This window comes from Mastacembelus armatus, chromosome 21 (genome assembly GCF_900324485.2).
Source record: "Mastacembelus armatus chromosome 21, fMasArm1.2, whole genome shotgun sequence".
NCBI classification, from domain to species: domain Eukaryota; kingdom Metazoa; phylum Chordata; class Actinopteri; order Synbranchiformes; family Mastacembelidae; genus Mastacembelus; species Mastacembelus armatus.
In genome coordinates, this window is record NC_046653.1 from 3,989,130 (window position 1) to 3,995,161 (window position 6,032).

Genomic DNA, 6,032 nt, shown 5'->3' on the forward strand with positions numbered 1-6,032 from the left:
AGATTGATTTGAAATGACTACACTTGGAGACAGACTGTTATGTAACGTGATTTTACCTTCACATCTCTGTTGCTCTGTGATGCTGAGCTGCCCAGAAGTCTAGAGAGTGGCCTGTGTTTACATCCATCTGTAAGGTTATCACTTAGCTAAGGAAAAGGTTGCTGTGCTCATAATTGAAATTAGGTAACATAATCCTGTAATCTGGCCCTGCAGTGCCTTTGCTGAATTTCCCATTGAGCTCTTCCAGTGTGTAAATTGATTACACTTTTCCCCAGTCTTCTGCTGGAAAGTTAAGGCTGAAGTCTGCAAAACTGCAAACATGTAGAGCTTATGGAAAAACATGAAACAGATCTCTTATGAGAGAAGAAGAGGAGGAATAAATCAGATTTTATTTGCCTCATGTAAAGTGCCACAAAAAGACGTTTTCTCACTTGACACAACTTGAGAAGAGGGTGGCCTGTTAATCTGACATCTGTCCCAGTGTTACAGAATCTATAAATTCACTTGCATACGTTGCTGCATAAGTCCACAATAACTTGTTGATCCTAAACATAAGGGAAGTGGGTGTAAGTCTGTGGAGATCCTGTTTGAACCAACCATGTAATATATAAAAAATACAGTCTTTACTGACTATGCAGCAAAAGAAGTGGCAGGTACGTGTGACTAGACCCTTATTCACAAACACAGTTACAAATCTAACTATGTGCCACACACTTTCAAACCAAGTTCTTAGCTTATATGATAGTAGCAACCCTGTGTCACCATCACGCTGCAGGGTTCATGCTAAACTGATTAATCTACCATGATTGTTACCGGGGTGAAGATCAGACACGTCTGTTTGCTCCGAGGTTGGCTTTACAAGGCCACGCTTTTCGTTGATGTGATAGACTGTTGAGGAGAGAATGGGGGTTCAAACCTCTTCAGAAATCATGTGGGGAAACATGTCATTTGTTGAAGCACCTGAAGACACACACACACTGATGAGATGTATTGATGTGGAGAAGCTGCTTCTGCTTTGACTCCCTTGTTTGTGTTGTTGGAGAGGGGGCCAATATGCCCTGTTGTAACTCTTATTAGTACATAGACTTTGGTGACGTCATACTATTTCCAGCCTTTTATGTGACTGAACGTCTAATTGGCTGGAGGAACTGAAAACACCAGTGTGGGTGTTCCAGGCCCTTAAAGGAGCCCGGAGCACAGGTGTTATCAGTAACATTCATGGTAAGTGTCCCAGGAAGCCATGACAATGTCTCACTGAGCCATCATAAGCAAATCCTGAAGCAGCTAAATGAAATTCCTCCATCACTCATTTCATTATTTACAAGCATCAGTGCTTTTCCTACTATAATATGTCAAAGTGTCTCCTGTGAAAAAGGCCTAATGTTAATGTATAATTCAATCAGATGTGCTACTAAACAAATATGAGCTCTTAAAGCTAAACATGGTCCAAAATTTAATGTTTATATTGAAATGAGTATGTCATACGTAATGTGTGTATTTCTTTTGTTCCCAAGCAACAAGTATAGAAAACTGTCCACTATTTAAAGCTGGTACCAGTTAGATTTTGGGTTTGGGTTGATAAGATGATGTGACATTCAACATCGGCTTCTTTTACTAGAGTAAAACATTTGAAAAGCTTTTATTGCAAAATGCATTTTGCCCAGTTTTTTCCCGTTTTTGTAGCCTTTGTGCATTATATGGACTGGAATGGTGAGGTGAGACCTTATGTGTTGCACAGGCTGTGAAGCTAGAACCAGAATTAGAGGGAAGTAGAGGTGGTGTCACGCTGCAGTGATGTCACTAACTACCTCCCTGCTTTATGTACAGGTCCTTATTAATCCATCACTAAAACCGCCTACCACTTTTGTTTACTCCCAAGTGGCTTTAATTTTGTTCAAATGACCTTATTACTATTTGATGTTTACATTCAATGAGTAAGGTGGTTCACTTCCATTACATGGAAATATTCTAAAAATATTTTGCATCATTTGATAAACATTTTTGCCATATGCTGGATGACATAGTTGGTATTTCAGGGGAATATTCCACTTGAATTAAAAACATAGTTATGTGGGTTTGAGCAGTTTGCACTGGCTGCACAACCGGAATTTGTTGTGACTGACCCACAGCCACAGTCATGGCTCTAGGTATGACTGTTTGTTAAATATGGGTTGAAGAAAAGAGAATAGTCTACTCAGCAGCTCAGATGCCTCTAGCAGATCCATTGGTATACTTTTGTGTAGTATGTCCTAATAGAGTTTTTATACCTTCCATAAATCCATAAACAGCCCATATTCCCATTTATAGAAAGGTCAGCTTGCTGCACTTGGAGAGGGTGATCTCAATCCGTGATCTGGCGTAAGTGCCATTTTCGACTCGCTGAGGCTTGTCATAGAGGGATACCTCCTGAGGAGTGACTCATCCCAGACATGTACTCCCAGGGCAATGTGTTTAGAGAAATACCCTGTGTGGGACAGAGTTGCACTTTTCCTGGGAAGTGGGAACACTTTGGCACCAATGCTGTAGCCTGTTTTCTCTCAGAATGACTCACAAAGCTGCATCCTCCACTGAGGCCTCACTGCAGTGAGTTGGAGTCAGGTGGACCACCTAGTCGTCATTCCCATTTAGGCTCATTTCAAGCTCAGTGAGGAGGTAATTGTGAGGTAGTTTTGTGTGTCTGTATGAAGAGCATGTGTTTTATCATCAGTTGGAAATGGCATGGATAAGGGCATTTGTTTTTGGCTTGGTAGCAGTTCATTTTTTTATATTGTGTAAAGCTTCTTTGGGTGCTGGGTGTGTGTTTTGATCTTAACTTTAGTGTCAGTGAGGTCCACACTGTGTGCATGTAAGTGTGTGTGTCAGATCCCCAAGGTGCCCGTTTTGTCAGGCTGTAAAGTACTGCAGTCACCTCCACAGGGGCACAGAGGGGTCCCTTTACTCGCACACATACACAAACACACACACACACAGGCAAAGAGAAGGAACAAGAGAGAGAGCGAGTGCATGAAGCAGGAATCCCTTTGTTGACATCACAACATCTACATCTTACCACATATCCACTTGTCAAAAACATTTGATTATTTCCTTATTTTTTATTTATAGTTCAATTTCCAATAACGCAGATCCCAGAGTGATGTGTAAAAATGTTCGGTTGTGTGTCATAAATTATTCAAAGAAAATTGTATTTTCAGCTGCAGTTTAATACACAGTATGTGTCTTAGTGTGTCTTACTGCAGGAAGATGTGGGATTGAAGCTAAATAAACTATAGCGTGTGTGCTAATGGTAATGAAGAAACATGTCAGTGCACCAGTGGGGCTTACTGATGTGTTTTCCAACAACAGTGGAGCTCTATAGCACAGAAGAAGAAGATATACCAGGCTGGTTGATATCTAATTGAGTTGAACTAATTGTTTAAGCAGAAATAAAGCCATTAAAACACACATGTACTTTCAGCGATTTATGAAAACAAATTTACACTGCAGCATATACTGCAACAAGATTTTTATCACATATTTATGTTTGCATTTGCACAGAGGAGAGATGTGCAGGCACCTGTGACTGTGCAGATTCAGCCTATATTGGCATAAGGTGTGAAAGCCATATTTCTGTGGTAGTGTCAACCAGCTGTTACATGGGAGTTCATAGACGAGTTCTTGCTCTATATTCATAAAAAATAGCAGACATGTCACAAATCATGGTATTGTTGTAGTTCTCAAAAACCTTAGAAATCCTGTCTGCCATCCAGTTTCAAGAATGTTCACAGAAGAAATGCTTTCTGACAAGATATAGGCAAACAAAAATCCAGCATATTCTGCCATGGCTCAGCAGATCTTTTGCCACAGATGCTTGTCTATTTGGTATTCACTGCACACTAGTGCAGAGTACAAAGTGGTTAGTATTTAATAACAGAACAGTACTCAAATGACAGTTTGCAAAAGAAAGGTATCAAGTTTAACATGATCTCAGAGAACAGTCACAAAGCATTTTTTCACTTTATCTATCAAACCCTCAAATCCCACATCAGGGCAAAGCCTTCCAGAGCAGTCAAGTTGGGATTACCATAGGAAATGGGAGTCATGTAGAAGAAAAAAGCACAGAAATGAGTCCAGATTGTTTAGCCTCTCCTGGGGTCATGTTTGCTCTGTGCTGTTTGTAGCTGACAGGCAGACTTCTCATCCCCTCTGTTTTGAGAGGGACGTGCAGCTGTGGCATCTCCCACTCCACATCACAGACAGTGCCTGGCAAACATGGGGAGGGGGGTGGGGGCCTGGAGCACAACAGTGCTTACATAACAAAGAGTTATACAAACTTATTTCTGTTTTCTACTTTAACTGAGTGAGCTTCTGCTTGTTTATGGAAATGGATATTTCCTGCTGGTGCTATATGGCCATGTCATATGAGGCCATGTGCACACGTGAGCAGGATTTACGTATCCCTGCATCTGTGATGAAGGTTTTATTCTGTCATAAATCCCTGTATGTAGTGTGTGTGTGTGAGATGTGGAGCTGCTCTCTGGTAATCTTGTCGAGTCAGGGACGTCCAGGTTTTCCTCATATCAAATGCAGCAGATCTTATTTCAATATCCGAAGCCGATGATCCGTATACATCAGCTCAGTGGCCAGTTAATCATTTCAGATCAGTCGGGTGAAAATGCAAAGTGAATTGATTGAAGAGGCAGATATGTGTTGTATCTGACAGTTTGTCATAAAGTCATAGCATATGAATTACTATTGCAATTATTTTCAGTTTTTGCATGTGAAAGTATTGTTATAGTCATGCACACAACTACCAGATTACAAACCAGATTGTAAAGAAAGACTGAAAATGAATGAAATTACTAACCAGAGAAGACATTCACCACAGCAGTTGTTTATGGTTTCTATGTACCGTAAAACATTTATGTCAACCTCAGTTTTGTTTTTGTCACATTGATATATAGTATGAAGCTTACTCAAACCTAGTTTCATACTTGGTACTTCCTTCATGACAACTAATGGACTTTGAAGACTTTTGCTGACTGTTTATCGGTTCTTTGTCCTATATAAAAAACACTGTTTCATAACCGATAAAACATAATGGCTCTGGTTGGGTCCATGACAACACTCCCCAGACAGTTTTCAAACTGGCAGATACTTTCTCTGTTGTACAGAGGTGTGTGTGTGTGTGTGTGTGTGTGTGTGTGTGTGTGAGCAAGATATTTTCAGTTTACTCTTCTCCACAGGGGGTAGGTCTGTTTGTAGCACCAAGAAGATCACATACACGTTCACACATGTTCACTCATGTTCAATCATTAATCATTCAAAGAATTAAATAGTACATTGTATTTGCTGGTTAGCGCTGGCGCCTTTTAAACCTCCGTCACCTTCATTTCGCCTTTGAGAACAAGGAATACATAATGTGTGTATTTCTTTTGTTCCCAAGCAACAAGTATAGAAAACTGTCCGCTATTTAAAGCTGGTACCAGTTAGATTTTGGGTTCGGGTTGGTAAGATGATGTGACATTCATCGGCTTCTATTACTAGAGTAAAACATTTGAAAAGCTTTTATTGCAAAATGGATTTTGCCCAGTTTTTTTCCATTTGTGGAAAAAAAGGATGGATTTCTCTCCATCCTTTCTTTCAGAGAAGAAAAGATGGAGAGAAATGGTTGTGCAGGGTTATTTGTGTTGCTGACAGGTTCTCTGGCAGAAAACAACCGCCCTGGTTGTCTGCCACTAGTTCAGTCATTTGTTGATTGCAACTCACGGCATGCAATCATTGCTTTTATTGTGTCAGGAGCAATTTTGTAGCTCACTGATTTCTCTCTGTCTCTCCTGTCATCTTCAGGTTCCTGTTGCCATGAGTTCACATGGAATAAGAGCAGCCAAAATTGTGGCTGTTGGAAATCTCTAACTTGAACAGTCATGATATGATGCGAGGTCGAAGGAGTTGACACATTGACAATCTGTGCAGAGGAATTGACACATTATTTTAAAAGCTCTATATGTTTACGGTAATGAGAGCCTTTTCAAACCTGCTCACAATATAAACAA